A 24,814-nucleotide genomic window follows, 5' to 3' on the forward strand; every position below is an offset into this window, starting at 1 on the left:
CTACACTGCGAGTCACACCTGCAAAACTGCCTCCCTGCTGCCTGAGGGAGTCTGGCATCAGCTGTGGGTTTTGCTCTAATGGTTTTGGAAAAGTGCGACTGAGTTTCTTCTAGCCCCAAAGTGGACTGCATCGTGAAGGGCTTGCCCCCAGTTCCGTGGAATATGGGCACCATCTTCTGGTGGGAGGCTGTTTTTGGGTAGCTCAGACAGGCTGTCAGCGTTAACGCCTGCGGCAGCAGCAGAACGGGCTGGGAAGGGATGCTCGGCTGCTGGGAAGGCTGTTCTGCAGAGACGAACACCGACAGGCGGATGGTAAGAAGATCTGTGGCTCAGAATGCCCTCCTAAGAAGGTCCTTGAGCATCAAAAGCTGCTTTCCCTTCACCCCTGGCAGCGCGTCGCGCAGCGCCTGTTCCCCAGTGCTCTGGCTCTCCCTGCTGGCAGCTCGTCCCCACGGCAGCGAGAGCCTTCGGGATGACCTCAGCACCAGCCTGGGGAGGGATGTGCCGGCAAGAGGTGTTGTTGCTATGTGGAGGTGTGTAAACTAAGCCTAAGCATCACTCAGTTTGCGTGATCCTGTCGGAGGAGAATCACAGAAGGTTTTGAGTGGTCTAAAGCAAGAGATGCGGTTGTGCAAGGAGACTCCAAACCTTGAATCAGAGAATGGTTTGGATTGGAAGGGATGTGAAAGAACAACACATTTCAACCCCTCTGCCATGGACAGGGACACCTTCCAATAGACCAGGTTGCTCCAAGCCCCATCCAACCTGGCCTTGGACACTTGCAAGGCTGGGGCAGCCACAGCTTCTCTGGGCAACCTGTGCCAGGTCCTCACCATCTTCACAGCCAAGAATTTTTCCTTATATCAAACCTAAATCTCTTCTCTTTTAGTTTAAAATCACTCCTCCTTGTTCTGTCACTCCAGGCCCTTGCTCAAAATCCCTCTCCAGCTCTCTTGGAACCCTTTTAGGCACTGGAAGGGGCTCTAAAGTCTCCTCAGAATCTGTTCCAGGCTGAATAACACCAACTCTTCCAGACTGCCTTCATAGGAGAATTGATCCAGTCCTTGCTTGTGAGTGTCTCAGGGGGTTGTAAACAGCAGAGTTCCCAGGTTCTGCACAGCTGCACTCAATGCAGGAACAAGCAAGGAGCAGAAGCAGAGGGGTGCAGTGGTTTTATTGCCCCTCTTGGTTTTCTCCTGCCTGTGATCTGATTCTTCCCATAAACTGAGTCCAATCCCTTGTTTCAGTTTAAGGCAGCCTTGGTGACTGTCAGTTTTGACTGCTTCCTTGTGGCTGGACGGGAGGACACTGGTGTAGGGAACACTGAGCAGGAGTTACCCTTCTCCTCCACTGTGTCTTCTAGGCTGAGGGAATATACAATGGTCAGATATTGGGAATATGCATCCCTCCGAGATAGGAAGAGGCCAGGTCCTGCTGGAAAAACAGATATTTTTGTGTAGATACATCCCACGGAGGCTGGGCCTCTGTAAGATGCATCATTGCTCTGGGTTTCCTGATAGTCAGTGTAGCTCTGGGCACCTTCAGATGAAAGTCAGCCCACTTCAACTCACTGCTGTTCCCGTGGACAGTTCAACCTGGGTGCTCTAGACAGGTAACCAGTAATTTTTGTGAGGGACACAAGGCCTGAAGTCAACAGCACAAGCAGAGTAGAGACTCCAGAGCAATATCAGGCTGTCCTTAAGGTTGCTTTCCCTCCAGAACTTAATAGTCATATTTAGCAAATGTGTCTGGTATCAGAGATGGTTCTTTGGCCAACATTGAAACAGTCTTCCCAGGGCAGTGGTAGAATTACCATCCCTAGGAGTGATCAAAGGGCTTGTGGATGTTGCACTTGGGGACACGGGTTGGGGGTGGGATTGCAGTGCTAGGTTAATGGTTGGACTCGATGATCCTAGAGGACTTTTCCAACCTTAATAATTCCATGATTCTATTCCATGTTGCCTGTTTTGTTCGTTTGCTCGTGTTCTTCTAGAAGTCCTCTCAAAATAATTCCAAGGGTTGAGGTGGGCTCAAATAGCTGCAGTGGATCCACACAAAGGAGACTGGAACGTCTCTTATGGCCTGGAATTCTCCAGGATCCATTCACAAAGAAAGGTCAGTGGTCCTTTTGCTGCGAGCAGTAACCACCACGAGCAGTGCAGTACAGCTCTAACCAGTAGGGAGGATAAAGACTGAGTAGTTGTGTCTATTCATCATAGCATCTGAAAAACTTATGGTTGTTTGAAACCTCACCAGAAAAAAACACTTGTGGGTTTTACAAACAGAAGCATGACTGCAGAGCTCCTCAACCCCGTATTTACAAGACTGCACAGCTCAATTCCCTCTGAAACTGAGATGTGGGACCTGTGAATTTTTAAAATTCTTGTCTTTGCTCACATCACTGAACTATTAGGGGTTAAGGGCAAAGTTGTCATGTTAGACCCCTTTGCAGTCAATTCCTCTCTGTAGAGAAAAACTACATCCCCAGAGAGCGATTCATATCCCATTTTTCTTACATACTATTTGAGATGGGACAAAAAAGGGTGTCTGCCTCTCTTTTTCCACTGGCTGCAGAGGGAGCCTGGTGGCTGAGCTTTTAGAGGGCTGTTTTCAGGCAAGAAAAACTCCAGCCTAAGAGATTTTGCCAAGGTCAACCTTGAAGTTTCTGGAAGTGGGATCTGTAGTCCCAGGCTAGTGCTTTTGAATAACTGAGCCATCTGTAATCCACATCAAGAAGGGCATCAAAGTCCTGGGGCTAATAAAAAATAATATTGCCTCTTTATGATTCCTGTTTGCTTTCTTCCTATGAATTGGAAGGAACTGAAACTCGCCTTGAAGGGAGCACACTCACCCTCCTCAGATGGGAAGGCAGCTTGGGACGTGACTGGAGGAGATGGCTGAAGAATTACCAAATTTTGGGGGAAAGAAGTAATGCAAAAAAAAGAGATTTGGGGATGCTGAAAGCCTCTACACAGCTGAATCATGGGCCTTTACATCAGATAAGCCCAAGAGACTGCAACAGCTGGGTAAGATCCTGGAGGGCTGTGATGGGCACAGTGATCCCTGCAGGAATATCACCCTGGAAAAACACCATTTCTTTGCAGCAAGTGCCTGTCAGCCTGTGGATAGGCTGGTGCTCACTGGTACAGACTCCACGAATAACAGAGAAATCATTTGAACAATTATCTAATTAGGGCTAATGAGAGCCTGAATCACTTATGGCACACCTAGAGCTGATGAGGAATTCCCCGAGAAAAGGGTCTTTTTGTCAGCAAACACTGATTCATCAGTGTGGTAATGAGCAGTCCTGCTTGTTAAGGACATTTATCAGACTGCAGGGTAATACCGGGTGATTAGGAGTCACCTCCAGACCTACCTGTGCCTGCTTATCCCCAAACAGACACCTACTGTAGCCCGCTTTTGAGGCACAGGGTGCTGACAGCAGAGAGATGAGTATTTTTCAAGCCTCCCAGAGTATGCTCTGTGTTTCTCTGTGTGTTGCTAGAGATAATGTTCCCAGTGTAGCACCATCACACAGCCCGCAGTGATCTGGTCGTCTCATGAAAAGAAAAAAACACCATTTATTTTTTTTTTCAGAATAGTGAGCTGGTGCATGACTAGGGTGGTGGGTCATGAGTAACGCGACCCAACTTTTTTACAGGGCTGCTGTTTGTGTTGGGAGCTTAGCCTGGTGCTAAGGTACCTGAAGCCAAGCCTGGGTAATTTATCTTTCCACCTCTGTGCTGAAAGCAGAGTGATCAGAAACGCATTGGCTTCGAGGGATGTGGCCACACAAGGGCCTCGAAAAGAAGCCCTTAGCAAAAGCACATTTCTCTCCTGAGGAACCATAAAGGAATAGAAAAGAAATACCATGTATGGATAGAGGGAAAAGCTCTGGGATGGTGACAGAATACTTGGCTGAGTTGTAATGACTTTACCAAGTGAGGCTCTACCAGGGATCAACCAGTGATGTTGAAAGCAAATGAATAAAGCAGGACATTTCGCTGAGGGTGAACGCAGCACAGTTTCTGAGAACAGGTATGAAACCCTTAACCATGGACCTTTAAAGTAAAAACAAACAAAACAAAACCAAGCAAACAAACAAACAAACAAAGAAACAAACCTACCCAAAGAGAAAAAAAAATGCTCAAGTGACCTAGTTTCCTATCACAGGCATTAAATGAAGCCACATTCCAGAGCAGCTCTGTCATTTCTGTACAAGTACAACTACCACAAGACAGTTAACAATCCGGATAGTTTAACTTAGGGGGCTAAATATGACTCTTACATCCTTATTTAGATAATTGGCTTTTACATTGTGGTCTTGGAGTCTTTCTGTGTCTTCCTTTCCCAGTCTCTGCACTATGTAATGTAATACTTTTCTTTGCTCCAAGGCAAAACTTTACTACTTCTTCTTTCCCCTCTGTTGCAGCAGTATCTCCCAGTATGCCAATGAGGGCACAGAGTTTATTTGATGGATTGTACTGGTGTCTGGGGTAGAAGCTGTGCTGACATCCTCTGTATGTGTGACACGTGTGTATGTAACTGTGAAGAAGGAGGGTTTGACTTCCTTGCCGCTCCTGAATGGTGTTTGTAGAGAAGGATTTTTAGAATCATAAAGTGGTTTGGGTTGAAAGGGACATTAAAGATCATCCTGTTTCACTCCCCTACCATGGGCAGGGACACCTTCCACTACCCCAGGTTGCTCCAAGCACCATCCAACCTGGCCTTGAAGACTATTGGGGATGGGGCAGCCACAGCATCCCTGGACAATCTGTTCCAGTGCTTCACCACCCTCAGAGGGAAGCATTTCTTCCTAATACGTTGTCTGAATCCAGATCTATTCCCCTTGACTCTCTATAACCATTTAGAGGCTTACAGTTACATGGTCTCTCTAGGGTTGACACAAACTGATCGATATAATCTCCGGGCAGATCACCCAAGCGTGTCGGACATCACCATTGGATGGGATCGATTTCCTTCCAGAAGGGTCTATCTCATCATTTTAGTGTCACAGAGAGACTAAGATGGGGCTTAGGAGGGTAACTGTGGGTATCTGCAGTGTGAATGTCTGTACCTGAGCGTCTTGATTTGACTTCCAGTGAAGAGCTGGACAATATATGGATCTAGAGCATGATTCATCCCTTCCCATCCTACACAGATGAATCATGTCTCAAATTCTGTTACATTTTCTGTTTATAATGGGAAAGACAGACAGCTTAGATGCACACATCTGCACCACATGTACATGGGGAGAGAGGTGATGAATCTCAACAAAGTGACTATCCCAAGGTTATTTGGGAAACCTGTAGCTGACTTGAGTATCAAACAAGGACACGTTCATGTTTGAACCAAGTGCCTAATCCATGAAGAATTTTCAAAATGCTAACCGTTTTTGTTTTTTTTTTTTTTTTTAATAATAGAAGTAGTCAGATCAGGTAGATATTTTAAGACACAAAAATCCTGTTTTCCTGCATATGGTTTCAGTTATAAAACCAGAGGGGAAAACAAATAGAGAAAATATGAAATATAAAAACCGTTGCTTCTAAACAGAATGTTTTTCAAAGGTTTCCATGAGGTGTTGGCTGCTCGGCAAAGCAGACTGTAAAACAATTTTACAAGCCACATTTATTCTAAGAGCTCCACTTATTGAAGTACAACTCAAACTCTTGTTCTGCCAGCCAAGTTCCATAAATTAAACACTTGTCCAATAACACATACCTCTCCACTTGGATTCTCTGTTTCTTTTTGGCTTTTTGTGTATGTGTGTCTCTCTCAGTCTTTTTTTTTTTTTTTTATCCTTTGCAAATGGAAACAGAAAGGGTTTGCTTGTTTTAGGAACGGATTTAAGAAGCAAAGCAGTAAAAGTAAAAATAAGATGAGGAAAAAGAAAACAGGTCAACTGACTAAAATGAGACTTTTGTTCCATCATTTTGCATCTTGGTGACACTGACTTAAAGCTAGGGCTAAACCCAGGTGTGAACCTGTGTGATGTCAAATTTCTAACTAAAGTAATGCCTCAGGGTATTTAGAGAAACCAGGCAGGTAAGGGAGGTCACATGTGCCTCCCACCTTCAAAGAGAACACAATCTCCCTCCTTTCTCTAGAGGATTATGGCCTTAGAGGTGTGACCATCACCAGGACCAGCCTTTTCTTACAAGGGAAGGGACAGGGAAGGTGTGAGACATTTTCAGGTGGCTATCCTGTCTGACCCGGAGCAGGAAAGGCTCCACAGATACATCAAGGAAAAAGTCCTGCCAGTAGAGCTCCTGGGTTCACTGTGCCTTCCCTGTCCCACCTTTTTTCCTGTTTCTCTCTGCCTTCATTCCTACCTACGTGCAGCTCTCACTGCTCTTTCAGTTTGGTCTAGAGCCTCATGTCCATACTATGTCTAAATCTCGAAGATTTTTTCATAGGATGGTAAAGGCTGGAAAAGACCTCAGAGATCATCAGGTTCAAACTCTGACCTATCCCCACCTTGTCACCCATCCCAGAGCACTGAGTGTCACATCCAGTTGTACCTTGGACACCTCCAGGGATGGGGACTCCACCACCTCCCTGGGCATCCCCTTCCAATGCCTGACCACCTTTATAGTGAAGAATTGCTTTGTCTTCTTGTCCTGTCCCTTGTTTCCTGGCAACAGAGCCTGATCCCCCCAGCTCCCTCCTCCTGGCAGGGAGTTGCAGAGCTAGAAGGTCACCCCTGAGCCTCCTTTTCTCCAGGATGAGCCCCCCCAGCTCCTTCAGCTGCTCCAGACCCTTCCCCAGCTCCGTTCCCTTCCCTGCACACGCTCCAGCCCCTCAATGTCTCTCTTGTCTGAGGGCCCAGAACTGCCCCAGCACTGGAGGTGCCTCAGCAGTGCCAGCACAGGGAGAGCACTGCCCTGGCCCTGCTGCCACACCATGGCTGGGACAGCCCCAGGGCCATTGCCCCCCTGGGCTCATGTTTAGCCACTGCTAAACACATCACTTTGATGTTACCCTGTGTCTTTCTCCTTCACATTGATCATGAGCTGCATGTCTTCGTTTTCGAAACCAGTCACTGCTCCGTCACACCAGGAGGGAAAAATTAACTTCTATGTCCCGTAACACTGCCTCTACTAGCCAGAAATCTTCTAAAGATCCTCTCCTGTGGAACAAAGCTTAGATGTCCTAACACGAACTCTGATGAAATGAATGCCTTCTTTAATCCAGAGAGTAGCAAGATGGGAATAATACAGAAAGAAAGTGGACAATATCTTTGCTTTCTTGTTAATTCAGAGTGGAAACTTGGGTAAGTCAGCTACTGAATGTATCTCATCAATTCAGAGGTGACCTCTTAAATGAGAATAAATCCTTTTAATTCACTATAGAGATTCAGGGTCTTACTCTGTAAGGCTTGAGTGTGACAGACACGGGCAGTCAAATGTGAATAAGTTTGGAGCTGCCAGTGAAATTACTGTTCTTTGTTGAAAGCTGCCTTCTGCTGGGCTGAGATACCGTAACTGATGGGTGTGAAAGAGAGGACAGGGAGGGAAACGTGCCTTTAGGACATTTTAGTGTGGGAGAAGGCAGATGTAATTTAGCTTCTGCTGAAGGTGGTTTTAGGCAGTTCCTGTTGCAGTAAGGTCAAAGCAGCTCTTGTGGTCAGTCTCTGAGGCTGGAGACTGACCAAAAGACAGTAGGGACATTAACTCCCTCTGAGAGGTGCTATTTGAGGGTGATGATTCCTTCTCAAACTGCCCATATGATCTGCAAGTGCTCAAAGAGGGCTTTGAATCCTGAAGCTTTGTTGTTTTTCTGTGTGGCTGCTCAGGTGATGCCATGTGGTGTTCTTGCTCCCTGGAGCATCAAGGGCAAGGCAAGGTTGGAGCATCTCTGTCTCCATCAGTGATCTGTAGGGCCAGGTGACTGGTCATTTGCAACACTTGTGCTCCATGTCCAAAGAACTAATGCCAACATGCAGTGAGAAACCTTACCTACACTATGCAAAATTATTTAGTTGCTAAAACAGTAAGCTCTTCATCTGGGATTGGATAACCTGGGAGTTGAAAAAGACTTAATTTTGGTGTGAAATGTACTGCTGGTTTTTCTAGCCTAGCTTAACAAAGCTTTCCCTGTAAATTTTTTAACTGCAGGCGCAATCACATGGTGTCTGCTGTTCCTGGGCTGACCCAGCTGAATACTGGACTGTCTTGAACAATGCATGGTAAACCACAGACTGTAAAATGCTGGGTGCTGTTCACAGTGAATAAAAATGTCAGAGTTTGGCCAGTATTTGGTTAAATCTTGAAACAAAACATACAGCATTTTATTATGGTAACCATAAAGGCATTTCTCCATATAGTTTGCATTGCTTGCTCTTTAATAGAAAGTTAATGGGGATTTTCTTTTTTAGATAGCAACAATTTATCATGTGTTTCCCTGGTAACTACAACACCATGAACCTTCCTTGAAAACTCCGCTGGGATTCCTGCAATGTTTGTGAGCAATAATGAATGGTAAGCGAAAGGCAAACCCATTGAATCACTTTATTTTAAATTCTGGCAGAGACATAATTTCCCACAGTTCATAAACATTTACAAAAAAAAAGGAGTTTACACGAAGAAAAACAGTTGTTTTTATTGCTCAGATCAAAGAATACGTTTATCTGCATGTATGGATGCGTTTTCAGCCAGCTTGTGAGAAACCCAGGTGACAATCTTTAAGAAGCTTCTCAGACTTAACGCAGAACCTTTGAAGTCTGAAGCTTTGCTCACCTGAAAACACAGACATCACTTCTGCTCTCTGCTCTGCACGAGTCTGAGGTTTGCACTTCAAAGATTATAGACTACAGGACAAATTTCCCGAGCTGGTAACAGCGTTGGGAATTACCAGCTGGGATAAAATGGAAAAGTGGGGCATATTGCAGGGTACTCAAAGCCAGGCGGGACAGGGCTCTGAGCAACCTGGTCTAGTGAAAGGTGTCCCCTTTTTCAGGGGAGCTGGAACTCGAAAACCTTTAAGGTCCCTTCCAACGCGAACTATTCTAGGATTATGTGATTTGGGGGGGTTTGTGTTCACACCCCAGTTCAGCTGTTCATGTGGCAGATGACTGGCATTTGTGCGCTGGAGAAATGGACTTATGAGTTTTGGAAATGCGATGGAGGGATTCCTCTAATGTTAATGGTCTGTTCATCAGACCTAAAATGGAAGAGATGGAGAGGAGTGAGGGCTGCAGATAACAACTTTGTGGCTGCTGGGACTCCTGGCAGCGCCTGGCACTGTTCCACAGCCTCTGCTTCCCTTTCTTGCAGCAGCTCTAGCCCAGAGGATGTGATGGAGTCTGGCTGTCATCTCAGGTTTTATTCCTCTCTAGTTAATAGAATATCACTTATAAAAGCAAGAGAAGGGTCATATCCATCAATCTCGTGGGAGTTGCTCAGGATTTGTATTGTTGTACATGAAAAATGTTTCTGGTTCTGCTTACAAGTGGGGACTTGTTTACTGCAGGATGGAGCAAGGTTTTTCTTGCTCTTCCTTTTGTAGGTGCGTGTAGAACAACCCCGTTCCTTTAAAAACATCTCTAACAAGAAAAAAAATTACTATTTTTTTCAAAATTTAGATATTTCAAAATTTTAATTTGGCTTTACTATTTTTTTTAAAAATACAATACTGTATATCTGCAATATCACATATTTAAGTGTGCCCTGTGTGCTGTGGGGTCAATGGGGACATTGCTGGATCATGCTGAGGCTGCCTTGAGTCATTTCAAGTGTTGTCTGAGGTTCAGCCCTCTCCCACGGATGCAGAAGGTCTTATCTCCTTGTTCCAAACATTCTCCTGTGTTGAGGACTTCAGCTAGCACCAGAACCTGCCTTTTGTTTTCTGGAGACTGACTGAGTTACAGATTAAAAGCAGTCTCAGGATTAAGATTTGTGAAATTCAGCATAGCACATCCCAGTTTATTGATTTATTTTCTTTCATTCAGAGGGCATTTTTTACCAGTTTCTCCTGACTGTGGGAGTTAGGGTCAGTGGGTCTATAGTCCATAGCTAACGCTGGGGATGAGGTTAGTACCCATTGCACAGGGGATAAGTGAGACTGCAGTCTATGTTACATATATTTTAGCTGAAACATCGATATTTGTGAGGAAAAGGAAGGGGGAGAAAAAAGAAAGAGCATTTTGCCAGACCTCCTTATGTGTGTCATTTGCAAGTGTGAGTAGTGAGAATAACCCAGCCAGAGCTTGGAGAGGCATTCAGGTTGGGCTTCCAGAAAAAAACATATGGACATCCAGGATTAGGTCAATGTTGGACTCCTCCAGAGGAAAGGAAAGGAAGGAGTGGGATATAGGCAGCAGATTAGAGCTAGGGTCTCTGAAACAGGGAAGCAGAGTCAAAGTCACAGCCAGTTTCTGCAATGAACACTTAGTTCTTCAGGTGGAAAGAGGCGAAAATGTGGTATTGGTGTCTCTGTGTGAGGTACCCTCACTTTCACCCTGTGTGTGTGAGTAACACTGGGTTCACTCTCACAGCTGGGTGGGTGAATCAGTTTGGGGGTCACTTTTAGACTGAGGAGAGTGCATTGCCTGAGACTGAGGGTTAGTTGCAGGGGCAGAAGTGATTTGGAAGAATGCGGAGGCAGGTATCGGTGAATTTAAAATTTAAAATTCAAACTTGTTTGTTGAAGAATTTTTTAAAATTTAAAAAAAAAAATTAGGATTTTAGAATTTGTTCTAAATTCTAGATATGTTAATGATTTGTATAATTTTAGGGGTTTTAAAAAAATGTTTTATTACTAATTTTTTTTTTTTTTAGCAGTATGATCACTTTAAGAGGATGGTGATCAGGTGGAATTATGAACATTAAATGAATTGCTGCAGAATGAGGGTTAGAGTTGAATTTTGTTGATCCCATGGAGGAAAGCTGTGTTGCTATCAGTTGATTTGGTAGCCTTATTCTGAATTTTTCCTTGATACGTGTTTCTGGCACAGGCTGGCCCAAGATCAGGGATAATCTCCATGAAAATGGTGACTACAGAGCTACAGTTATTTTCAAATTTGCGAGTCCTGTGATGGAGAATATTGACGTCCCTTTATTTGAACACTTTAAGCTCAAGTCTCTTGATGTACTTTATGCCTTTCTCATTCCCTATATCATTGTTCAAGTTATTTTTACAGCACTTGAAAGATGCATTGCAGACCCTTACAGCTGAACTTTGGCACGTTGGTGAAGGAAAATACAGAGTTTGCCTCAGCTTGTTTTACTCACAGTAAATTTTCACGTGGAGGAATATGCTTTATCTATAGCCAAGGTTAGGTCTAGCACTAGATTCTGTTGTGATGCTCAAAATGCAACATTTTGTTTCAATGAAGGCTTCCAGTTATGTGCAGGAAACATCTAACTCGTGTGAGCTTATTTAAATGCCGTACTCCTAGGCTTGTGTCACCCTCAGTGCTTCCTCCATGGCCAGTGTTTGGGCAATATAGGATTTATGAGACCAGAGGATGCTTAATGAGGCTTATGATGCAAATTTGCCAGTTGTACTGAGTCCAGGGCAAACGTTGGGATTAGTCTGGAGGGTCATGAAAAGTTGATTTGGAAAGCCAGAGGTCTGGCTGAAGTTTGCCAGCTGCAAAGAGGAGAGCCAAGGGCTGCTTCCACTTCCTTTGAATCCCTCAATCTGAACCTCATCTGGAGCCAAAGGTGGAGTTAGACTTGGGGTCAGGGACTCAGGGGTCATTGTTATGGATCTCCTGTGTTTCTTCTAGCAAGAGCTGAAATGCTATGGTGACAGTCAGTGAAAGAAATGCACCTTAAATAATGTTGCCCTTGTCATTAGATATGTCACCTCTGTGCTATGGTTATCTTTTCCATGGCTATGGTATAAGCCAAGTCCCATGGCTGATCCCCATGCATGAGCAAATACTGCTATCTAGGCAGGATTATGGATGATAAAGCAGAAGCTGCCTCAGAAGCTACCAGAGAGATTTTATTCAATATTTCCGAGCACCTTAGCCAAAAAAAGAAAAACAAACCCCGGAACAAAATTAAGAATAATGTATCATTTAGTTTTGTGCTATAAGAGATGGAAAGGTTAGATCTATTTCCCTTTCTGGATATAAAAGAATAATTTTAGAAAGAAAGATGCATTTTATTGCTAAAAAAACCAGTTTCAGGTCACTCCACATCTAGCAGCAACAGCTGTATTTAGCAGAGCACTTTGTCAGAAGAAAATAAAAAAAGATCAAATGCAGAAAGGGAAAATCAAAGAGTTACTGTCTGCGTGTTTTAAAGCCTAGTTTAGCTAAATTCAGTGATAATTTTTCAAAGGAGAAAAGTACTGCAATAAAACATTTATTGTGTTTTTGTGCTTGTTTTCATTCCTTTGAGAAAAATGAAACGGTTTTAAGACTCATCCAACACTATATTTTTTTCTTAGTTTTTCAGCTCAAGCATTAAAACAAGACAAAAAAAATCAGTTATTCACACAGTTCTCATTATAGATTTTACTAGAGGAAAACACTGTAGCTTTCTGGATGGCCTGATGCAGTACCACTCAAGAAGGCATTATTTGGTTTAAATGGACATTGGCAAGGTCCTTAGTAAGTATGTGAACGGTTAAGGAAAACCAGATATTTGGAACTTAAATGAGGGGAAAACAACAAAAAACCCCAACAACCCAAGATGTGAGTGTGAAAATCCCTAAAATACATGTGTGAGGACTAACTCATCTAAATGGCTTGGGCTCAGACCCATTTTGTGGAGAACTGTTGAGGCCTGAGGCACAAAAAATGATGTTTGGGCAGCAGACGCCAACTTGGAGGCTGTAAAGTGATTTGTTTCTATTTCCTTGTATCAATTTAAACAGTCAAATCAGCTTTACAGCTCGGAAATAAACACAGTTGGGAGTTTATGTGAGTTCAGGATGGCGTAACTGTATGTTTTGGGCATAGCAGGGAAAGGAGAGGAAAGATTTGCAGCCAATTTGCCAGCGTGTTCCTCAACTGACATATCAACATGTTAGTTGAGGTAATGGGACAGATAAGTATTTTAAGCAGTAAAAGGAGCTGAGAATCTGGAAAAGGGAATTAGTTTTGAAGTTCAGTAGTCATTTGTAGCCAGACACGTGGAATGGTTTGAAGGGGACCTTGGGCACTGCTGTTGCTGCCTTGTACCTTTAGTCATGATGGAGCTTTCTGCTCCTGAGACAGGAACCCAGGTTGTGGCTTGGTGCAAGGGACTTTTGACTCATTGGAGAATGGACATGCACAAGGCAGAGGGCAGGTGACCTGTGGGTTGTATTCAACCTGCCAAAAATATTCATCCAACCTGGCAGCTGCCTCTCCCTTACTCCTGTCCCAAGGCACAGTGAGCTGCAGCTGGATGAGCTGCTCCACCTCTGCTGGCAACTGGCTCCTGGCTGCTCTTGTCCTGGGATGAGACCGGCTCAGAAAATACTTCCTCTATGTGGTTTTCCTGCCAAAGATGGAAGAATGCCTAGTTTCTTAACTGAGCTGAAAATGAGGGAGATGAGCGGGAAGAATGATGTTATCAGACCTGGATTAAGCTCATGCTGTCCTGCAGAAATGTGAGTGCCTGAATACTCTGGTCCCCACGGCGTTGGTTGCAGATCAGGATCTCTCCAAAGCCCCAGCATTGTGACTCAAAGGCATGCAGTCCCTGTTCAAGCCCCGTTCAAGTCAGAGGACACATGGATTGCCCTGTGCTCCTCTTGGGATCAGGCACTGGAACAAGGCCACCTACTGAGCTGAAGCTTTTGGCTTTTCATAAGGTTTAAAACTAATTGATATGAATCATGATAACGATTCATTTCTAGATCTTGCCTTTGGCTACCAACAAAGCTGCTTAGACTGTTGCAATCTCTGTATGATTATAGGTATCTCAGCTATATCACTGAACTCAAGAGCAGCAAAACCTTCAGGGAATTTTTAGTACAGAGCAACTTTCCCTGCTTCTGAAAGCCTTTTAATAATATTTTATGCACCATATACTTTCTCTTATCTCTAGACTTCCTGAACATGGTTCTTCATTGCCTAAGGCCTCAGTCAGCTCTAGAAATAATCCTGTCCTAGCTTTGGAAAGGTGTGTGAAGTGCCTTATTTCTTATTTTACAGGTGGGGAGCCTAAGAGTAGGACTATTTAAGGCAGACATGTTTGCTTGTGATTATGGAAACATCTGTAATCACGCATCTTAACAGTCAGTGCTATTTTCTAATCTGTGTGTGTGCAGTCTGAGGTCTTTTGAAGGCAGCAGGAGGCAGAAAGGCCTCACAACGGGGAAAATTAAGCCACGTATCTCTGAGCAGATGTAAGGACTAATGACCCAGTTTTAACCTACCCACTTCAATATCTCTATGATTCAGTCTTTCCCTCTTCACTGAAGTGGGAATCACACTGCTGGGAGCTTAGGACAGGACCTCAGGGAGTGAGGTGAGGATTTAAAGAAGTTTTCAACCCTTTTCCTCTGTTCTGAAAACCCCTTCATGGAACCCTGTGAGCTATCTTCTGCCTGACATCACATGGGTGGCACAGTGACCACTGGGCATCCCAACAGGGGCTCTGTTACAGGATCACAGAATGGTTTGGGCTGGAAGGGACCTTAAAAACTATTCAGTCCTACGCCCCTGCCATGGACAGGGGCACCTTCCACTAGACCAGGTTGCTCCAAGCCCTGTCCAACCTGGCCTTGGACACTTCCGGGGATGGGGTTGGGATTGTGGTGTGAGCTGCCACAGCTACACCCTCTGCCGTGGGTGATCCTACCACAGGTAGGCTGATGAGTGTTGGTCCTTTCCTCTCTGCCCACTCAAACTGGGAGCTAGAGCTCCTCTCCGTCATTACTGGCTGTTTTTCTGGCAGCATTCTTTAACCATAAGCCTGTCCCTCCTGCAAGACTGCTACTGTATATAGAGCTTATTTCTGCATCATGGCTAAAGTACCTGATAGATTTATAGAGGCCAGTACAGATAAGTATCCTACAAAAACCCTGTTTTAGAAGTTTAAGCGGGTTTAAGTATCCAAGCAGTCTCATGTGAAAAATAGAGTTTTAGGGATTTCAGTGCTGCTATTGGTTAAATGGATTTCAGGCCTTTATTATGCTATTGAAATACTTGAATCACCACTTGAACTAAATGAAAGCTTACTGTGTGTTCATATAATTGTTTTTCTTGCTACCTATTACTTGATTGGGGTTGAGTAAGGTTAGCAAAAGCATTAAATTAATTTTCTTGTAAAGTTATGCATTATGAAGTAAGAGGTATAAAAGTTGCATTATACATGGCAAATGTCTTGAGGGTTTGGTTTATAGACTTGTTTATATTTTTACTTTAATGGTTATTACTTTCTTCGTGTCATTTCCACTTTTGAATCTCCATACTCATTACATTTTTATTATCTCTTTTATAAAATAAATGGCAGCAAACCAGACAATTTTGCTCTTGAAATAAATAGATCCAAATATATCTCTCGATAAATTAAATGTTGTGGCTGCAAGAGGGACTTTTCCAAAGTCACTAAACTGAAAGTGAAGCTAATTAATAGCTGACCTTTCATTTTTATGGACCATGGCATGCAGTGCATCCATCTGACTTGGCAGATTTGAAATTATCCAAGCGATAGCTGAACTGCTTTGAAAAATACATCAGTAAAATTAGTGCTCATGGAAGGCAACTGATCAACAGCCTGAGAAACCAAAGCCTTGTGGGCTACGTGCAGACCCCACTGAAGTAATTTTTAAGTCTTTCTCTTGACTTCAGTGGGTTCCTGGTGAGGGTCTTTGTCACCCTACACTTACAGCCTCTTCAGGAGCTAAACAAACTTTAGCCAGTGATTGTCACTGTGGATCTCAACTTATGTATATTCCCAAATGTGTGAAACCTGTAGGTGGAAAGTGCTGTCACAGGGCAAGAGAAATCTGTTTACAAAGCCCAGCAAGCTGAACTGGTGAGATGACAAAATAAAGGGACAAAACAAAGTCATCAAGTGACCTGAGTGTGACAACCTTTGGGGAAGAAAACCCTGCCTTAGCTGGCAGTCATCCATGGCAGCATTAGGGAAATTTCATGCCTAGTGAAGCTGTGGATACTTATTATTGCCTCCATCACAAGATTCACTGGCTAGAAAGACAAATGGAGTGAGGAAAATGTGCTCATGGACAACTCTGTGATTTGGGAGCTGTTGTACCATCATTAAAGGAGGGATTTATATTTTTTTAATTGCCAAAGAAACTCCTGTCAATGTCTAGCTGAAGTGGGCTTGAGCTAATTAGAGTAGGAAAAGCCACGCATTTTTCTCTAAGCTGTAGCATCACACCTACGCAGATGACTGATCTGAACATGAGGATTTGTGGGGATTCAGAGTCCACTTATCCTGGATATCTACTACATTCAGAGAGGGCTGGATTGTGGCAAGAGAGGGACAGAGTACAAGCCCTGTGAGAGCTCAGCCCATGATGAACATGGGAAGGAGTCAGCTATGAGCGACAGCCACCGACTGTTCTTACATCTGTTTCCAGTCTCTCCAAACCTGGATGATTCTCTTTGCTCTTGAGGACCTGTAGGTTTTGCCCAACTACTTATTTGCCTGAAATTTCTACTGCTTTGAGCCACTGGAAAAAATAAGATAGTCAGATTCCTTCTTCACGCACGAGGGGAGTTTGGGCCATGTGACTTTACACATGAATGCCAGTGTTGACTGGGATTGTGGGTACAAATTCTGTTACTTTTATTTATTTCCAGAGTGTTCTAAATGCTTCAGGAGGTTTGAGATGTCTCACCGGGAACAGGTGACTTGACTATTCTGGTGTGCTGAAGAGACTAAGCCTGAGTTCCCTGTGAAATGATGCCTGACAGGGAAGTGTGGTGGTCTTGCTTCTCTCTGTCCTGGTCTTGGTTCTAGTGCAGGCTCCATTTAGAACATAGAACAACAACAATCTCTTGTACTTTGTAAGTAGTGTAAATGAGTGAATTCTGAATGGCAAGTGTAACCAGTGTAACCTCAGGACATGTTCAGCAAATGCCACCTTACCTGAAGTGCTCTCTTTAAGAACAGAAACAATCTCTTTAGCTAGTATGGTAAGAAATATCTGGGCCAGAAGTAGCCTGTCTGCAATAGTACAGAGTTCTGGACAGATTAAATTACTTTTCTGAGGGATGGGAAAAGAGATGATAGTGTATTCTTATTGGGGATCTTTCAAAGAACCAAACAAAAAGTGTGTCTATTGCAAAATCATAATATCACAGAATGTTTCGTGTTGGAAGCAACATTAAAGATCATCTCATTCCATCCCCCTGCCATGGGCAGGGACACCTTCTGCTAGACCAGATTGCTCTAAGATCCATCCAACATGGCCTTGAACACTTCCAGGCATGGGCCACAGAAAATAGGAGTTTGACTTGGATATCTGCAGTACAAGTTTGATTATACTTCATAATGTTGCTGGTGAAGGGTCTAGAAAAAATGTCTTATGAAGAGTGGCTGAGGCAGCTGGAGGTTTTAAGTCTGGAGAAAAGGAGACTTGGGGGGGACCTCGTTGCTTTCTGTGAGTACCTGACAGGAGCTTGTAGTGAGGTGCTGGTCAGTTTCTTTTGCCATGTCTCAAATGACAAGAGGAAATGGCCTTACGTTGTGCCAGGGGAGGTTCTGATTAGATATTAGAAAAATTTTTTTTCACCGCAACAGTGGTCAGGCACTGGAATAAGTTACCCCGGGAGGTGGTGGAGTCACTATCTCTGATGCGTTCAGGAGGTATCTGTATGTTAGGGGTGATTATGGTGGTGCTGGGTTGATGGTGGGACTAGGTGATCTTGAAGATGTCTTCCAACCTCGATGATTCTGTGATATTGTGATGAAATTAAACATCACTTTTCAGTTATATGTGGCCTCTGTTCTCTGTAAAAAGATTTTTTTCGTATGTATAGATTCTGTTTTTAACAGCCTTTATTCATATTTTTTGATGTTCTGAAACATATCTCTATGTATTTTTCTGTAAAGTCTAAAACTAAAAAAAACCACTATATATACACAACTAATCCTGGATTATCAATTCCTCCTCCTGGTTGCCACTACGCAACCCATTTTATAACCCCATAAGCAGATCCATCTTTGTGCATCTGAGAATCAGCCAAATTTCTCCCTGGGTGTTTCCAAGGAAAGGCTGTTCAAGAGCTTTGTCAAATTTGATGTTAATCAGTTCCTTCCTATTTTCTTTTGTTCTATCAGTCTTCTCCAGGCTCACTGGGAAAATGGAGAGGTGGTGGTAGAGAGACTGATTGCCTTGTTAGAAATAAGTAAACTGAATGAAATTAGCCTAAAGGTGTGAACACAAGAATGGCAGTGATCAGGCTTCTGGTGTGTTGCCTGCTCAGCTGACCAGGTTTACCTTGTGTTGTGCTTGTGCTTTCCCATGTTTGTCTGTATCAATCTTTTCTCTTGTTTCATGTTTCAATCTAAAACTATCTTGGACCAGGACCATCTTTTTGAATGGACCATGCACAACATGTAGCCCAGTGGGATTTATGATTAAGGCTTCCATAGGGAGCACAATATGAATAATAAGAATAATGTCAATAACACTAGAGAATATAAGCTTGCCATAGAACATGTAACATAAATAGAACACCACAAGCAAGAGAGAAGTTCAAATTAATTTGAAGTGATTTTTTTTTGTTGTTGTTGCTGGGATTTGCAAGTGGATAGGGAGCTGTATTTGAACAAATTAGCATTTTCCCTTATAAATTTTCTAAACAGGATTTTTAGGAAATAACTGTTGAACTGTGCTCATCTCTGCTACTTAGTAACAAACCCCCATGCATGTTAAGCAGGATACCAGTAATGATGTGGTCGTTTTGAATTGTAGTGTTGGAATTTTGCCTGGGGCAGAAGGGAAGGCTTCGGGATCTGATGCCTTGTGTGCTGGACAACATAGTTTCATTACATTTAAGCAAGGAGCACAACGTTTCTTTTTAACATTCCTATTGCTGTTTCGTAGGGAGAAGAGAGATTGTGATCCAACCACCCCCAAAATGAGATTTGAAGTGACAGATAGCTGTGGTTATCGGAAGTGAGAATTTATGGAGCCCTTGGCTATTGCTGCCAATCCTAATGGTAAGTATTCCACCAGGTAGTGTTATTTACAGGGTGGTAGAAACTTCTGTGTTGACCATGGAGCTGGATGCACTGTAATACACTGCATGAATGCAAAACCAAGAGATCCCCTTTTCAGAGGTGAGTAGGACTGTGGATTCAAAAAGAGACTTTGATCCAAGTTCAAACCATGCAGAAATGAGGAGAGAGCTTAGTTAGAGAAGTGTGTGATGTCATTCTTTTCCTGGGCTTTCTGTTTATTTTAGAATGGTTTGTGTGGAAGGGACTTTAAAAGACCATCTAGTCCAACCCCCTGCCATGAGCAAGGACACCTTCCATTAGACCAGGTTGCTCCAAGCCCTGTCCAACCTGGCCTTGAACACTTCCAGGGCTGGGGCAGCCACAGCTTCTCTGGGCAACCTGTACCAGAGCCTCACCACCCTCACAGTTAACAATTTCTTCCTAATCTCTAATGTAAATATGTCGTGTTTCAATCTGGAATTGTTCTCCCTTGCCATAGAATCATAGAATGGTTTGGGTCAGAAAGGATCTTAAAGATCTTCTTGTTCCACCTCCCTGCCATGGACAGGGAAACTGCCAGGGTAACTATCCCAGGTTACTCAGAACCCAACCCAGCCTGGCCTTGAACATCTCCAGGGAACAGAGAGTTTGCAAACTCTCTGTCCTGTGCCTCCAGGCCCTTCTCCAAAGTCCCTCTCCAGCTCTCCTGGAGCCCCTTTAGGCACTCTAAGAATCTCTCAGGTCTCCCTGGAGCCCTCTCTTGTCCAGGCTGAACACCTCCAACTCTCCCAGTCTCCAGAGCAGAGGGGCTCCAGCCCTTGGAACATCTTTATGGCCTCCTGTGGACTCGATCCAGCAGCTCCATTTCCTTTTGTATGTTTTATTGTTTAAATAAAGAGCAATAGGGTTAGGTGAGTCCTAGTTAAAAGGACTGTGCACCCTGTGCTATAAACAACAAGGGCTGTGGTTGGAGTGGGGAGGAAAGGACAATGCCATGGGTATTCCAAATTTTCGTGTCCCTCAGCTTGCTCATTGGATATCCAGCAAAATATTCCCAGGTCATTTTCGCTTGTTCCTTTTGAACAGTCTTTCTTGCTATGATGCAGAGAGCAGTAAATACATGCTTCCTGTAGGTGCCACTTTATATATATCGAATTAATAAAGCTTGTTAACTCCCCCATTATTTTGTTGCACAGCAGAGAATACAGGTGCTTTCCCACATAAAATGTTCACATGACACAGCAGGAGTAGCACTTTAAGCCTAAATGGCATGCACTTCGTTATCTAATTTTTGCACATTAATCCTCTCAAGATGTCTGTTAACATAAACCTTGCTAATTAATGTTCCTTTAGCATCTGCAGATGTATGATTCAGATTTTTAAAGGAAATTGGAAGACCACGGAGTATTATATTATGAATCATAATATCAATGACATTTAAAGACATGTAAAATAATTTAGCCGGTACATGATACAGAATTATACTACTCTGTAACGACATCAGCAAAAAAGTCTTATCTCTGCTACATCCATTTTTGTTTATGTTCTTAGACAATCATGGCTGTGGCAAGACTTTGGCAAATGTCTTTATTTCAATGTGTTTTCTTAAAGGAATAGAAAAGGGATTCTTACTCAAAATAAATGCCTAAAAAGACATGGAGGTCCAAATAAGAGGCTTTAGACCTCCTTTTTAGCTAGTGGAGATACACAGGCAGCTCCAGAAGGTAAATCATCTAGTCATAACCAAAGAGAATTCACGTCTAACCATTATGGAAACAGCAACTTTGAAACAAGCTCAAGTTCAAAACTATTTATATCAAAAAAGTGTGTAATTAAGGGACTTCAGGCATTTCTTTGGACTTCTTATTTTGAATGGGAAATCGCAGACAGCCTATTGTCTGTCTTTTGGCATTTATGAGGCCAGTGAATGTGTCAAACACGCACTGTGGTCCTGAAATTCAAGCCTTTATTTCCATTCCAAAGGTATCTGGAATTTTAAAGTGAATGGAAAAATTTCTGGATATTTGTCTTGCAAAGAAACTTCTAGTCTTGAATTGATTTATTACTTGCAATAGCACTGTTCATCAAAAGGTATGAATGTAATTAATAGGCATCAAGCCTCCACTGATTGAAAACGTACACAACAGAAGTGGGAAATACTGCGCAAAAAGTATAAAGAGGTATTCAGATATTACCACCATGCATTTCTGCACAAAATCTTAAAAATTATCTGTTGATGTGGTGGAGCAGAACTTGATAGAGACCATGGACAGAGAAGGAGGAGCATTATCATAATTTTTGCTCAAAACCGTTGGAGTTAAGACTCCCGTAGACAGTCTTAACCACAGACATACAACTTAAATCCTCCTATTAGCAGTATTATCTAGCAGTGGGTTATTTATTGCTGGTAATGTTTTTAACAGAAGGACTGATTAGCTGTTGGAGCAAACTACCAGGGAAGGCAGTGGATCCCTTTCCTCTTGAAGTCTTCGCCTCCAAACTGGAAGCCAATATTGCTGCTCTCAATACAGCAGCTACAGATTGGAATTTACAGTCAGTACTACATGGGCTGAATTGCTGAAATGTCCCGTCTGGCCTGAGCATTTATGAATTTCAGTGTTTCTAAAGTACCTACAGATCCTTGAATAAAAGACACAATTGGAAGTACAACATATTTTATGGGAGAGCTCCATCTGCCTTATGTGGAGGTAAAGAAAACCTCACACAGTTGCACAGCGAGCTCAGGTACATGCACATTTTATTAAACTTATTACAACTTTCAGCCAAGTGGGTGCCTAGACATAAATAAACAAGGGCAGGCCAGCTTTACTAAAATACATATTTTTCTCACTCTGACAGGCATGCAAGGGGCCGCAACCGCCTGTGTCTCCAGGACAATTTTAACAGCAAGACCTTTCTCCTCAGGGGACTGCTCTCACTTTTTCATTTAAAAGAGGAGAACAGAAACCCAATCCTAAACATATGATGGTTTTATTATGTGAAACCCAATAGGAAATGAAGTAAGAATATCAGGCTGCTTTCGGTTGGGCAGTTTCCTAGTGAGGGATTTTGTTTTAAGTTGGAAGAGGGGCAGCTGTGTTGGACGCTCACTTTCCTGCTCCTAAACATCAGGACCTCTTTAATTGCTGGAGGTCGCTGGGTGAGCTAGGTGGTGCAAGAGGTAGAGCAGGCTTGATGGGAACTCCTGAGCTTTAATCCAGGCTCTGCTGGTCTGGAGAGGAAGATTCAGTTGCAGAAGAAGAGGAAAAAGACCCTTCTGAATGACTGCAGCAGCTCCTGGTTGTGTCTGTTGGTGTGCACACAGGGACCCCTGAGAGAGTGTGTGTGTGTGTGAACACTGTAAGCAAGCCAGCCAAATTCCATCTTCATGGACAGTTCAATGGAAAGTTAGCAAGAAAATGCAGTATATCATATTTCATGAATTTAATAGGGTTTTCATGATTTTACAAAGTGCCTCAACCAGACACTCATGGCTGGAGGCTGCACAGCAGGAGACCTAAAACACTGCATCTGTGTTTTTCAACTCTTGCCAGAATCCATTGAATTTGATCCGGAATGACTATGCATCTTTGGAATGTACATTCACTTTTCTCTTGCCTTATCCAAATAAAAAAGGGAGATGGAGAGGGGGAGGGAGAAAAGAGTCCTATGAGAATTCCATATGGAAACACTAAACTAGCATTATAAAGGATTTCCTATAAACAAAATTACGGTCACAAATTTTGGACCCGGACCACATTTGAAACAAAGGACCCTTTGTCTCCCTCTTTTTAATATATTATTTTATCTATGTTAACACACACATTTTTATTTTTTTATGGATATAGATAAACAGATGTACACGTACACACTCATGCAAAAATGAATGTATATATTAGTTCGAGGTCCATTTTCAATCTCTCTTAATTTTTTTTTTTGATTGCTGAACTCCTAACAAGAGCAAACTTTAATCGTTCAGTGCACTAAATCCCTTGAAAATAAATATCCAGGGCAACTTCAAAAGCCCTTAATTAGAAGCACATGTGTGGTGTTACAAATTTCTGGCTGAGGCGGCTGAGTTGTAATTTAACGTTATGATCTGCCATAAATATTATCCATAATGAACAGACTTCATGTTACACTTCTGTACGTCAGATAACTGCAATATTTTGTGTCTGCTTTTGTTCAATCACTGAACCTTAAGTGAAGTTTAAAATTAGAAAGAAAGGAAGCAAGAAAGAACCAGTTTTCCCACTGGGGAGCTGAATATTTCTGTCCTCCTAGCTGTAAAGACGGCTATTGATTTTATTCTGTTTTCTTTGTTATAGTTTAAAAATGTGGTAAACAGATAATAACTTGGAGGTGATAGGGGAAGGGGACTAATAAGGATTGGAGGACGATGGGTTGTTTTGCACAACTTTCTCAAAGCGGCTTCCTGGAATAAGGCCTGCGTTCCCTGCTCCTCCAAAACCCCCCAGACCCTCATGGCTCATTTCTACATGAGAATCTAAACCATTTCTGACCCTGTGTTATACCTGACCCAAGTCTGTCATACTGCAGAAACGTGATGGTTGAGGACAACATTTTCTACGTTAATTTTAGGCAGCTTGTGAATTGGTTTTGCAGCCTTGGCATGGACTGTGCATGATTGATTATATGTACGTGTGCGTGTGTGTAAGGAGCGGGTAATGAACCAGCCAGTAAATTTACAGTGCAAATATGCAGCTGTAAGGATTATGCACAGGTTGCCTAAATGTGTGTGAAATAAGGCAAAAATAGCATGGTGCTGCGGAACAAGTCAGGAGCCTCATGGCTGATGTATAAAGAGGCAGTTTGTTTTGGACTTCGACCAGCCACATGGGCTGTGTGCTTTTTGCCTTGCAGAGTGCCCAGGGTCCCTGTACCATCTAAAATGACAAGCTTCACCTAGTTTTTTTGACTTCAAGTACCTGCACATTGCCTTGGCAGGCTGTCCATGCAGCCACAGCCATATCTGATTGTTCAACCTGGAGAAGAGACAGCTCCAGGGTGAGTTTATTGAGACCTTCAGGTACTTAAAGGGGCTAAAGGAGGGCCTGAGAGGGACTTTGGACAAGGACATGGAGGGACAGGACAATGGGGAATGGCTTCATACTGACAAAGGGCAGGATAAATGGGGTGTTATGAAGAAATTCTTTATTGTGAGGGTGGTGAGGCCCTGGCACAGATTGTCCAGAGAAGTTGTAGATACCTGTCCTAGTTAGGACAGCTGAGTTCATCATGGTATGGGTATAACCCAAAACTGTGTATTCTATAGCCTTCCATGCCATTTCCCAGAAACTGTTGTCAATAGACTATTCGCACCCTCTGCCCATAAGAGCCTGACTCCTCAGGCTATAAACTAGGTGTTAAGAGGCCTGTGAGATAGGAGGATGCTCTTACCTTTTATGGCAATAGACTATTCGCACCCTCTGTCCATAAGAGCCTGACTCCTCAGGCTATAAACTAGGTGTTAAGAGGCCTGTGAGATAGGAGGATGCTCTTACCTTTTATGGAACTCCCTGAGGGAAGAACTGACCATTCCTGCCTGAACTGGAGAATATATAAACCTGGAGTTTCAGAACTTTTCAACCACTCGTGGGATCCAGAAGGAAGACCGCAGCTCGTCACTCTCAACCTCAGCTGGACTGCAATCACCGCTTCTGACCAGACTGCAACAGCTCTCCCACCAGCAGGTTTTTCCCCTC

The 24,814-nt window shown here is 43.2% G+C and overlaps 1 protein-coding gene across 2 annotated transcripts in view; it reads right to left on the reverse strand.

Moving 5' to 3' along the window:
* LOC108499655 (urea transporter 2-like) overlaps positions 1–24,814 on the reverse strand; it is a 298,458-nt gene that overhangs the window by 13,861 nt on the left and 259,783 nt on the right. The gene's annotated exons all lie outside the window — the stretch shown is intronic.

Source organism: Lepidothrix coronata, unplaced genomic scaffold (assembly GCF_001604755.1).
Source record: "Lepidothrix coronata isolate B3197 unplaced genomic scaffold, Lepidothrix_coronata-1.0 Scaffold77, whole genome shotgun sequence".
NCBI classification, from domain to species: Eukaryota; Metazoa; Chordata; class Aves; order Passeriformes; family Pipridae; genus Lepidothrix; species Lepidothrix coronata.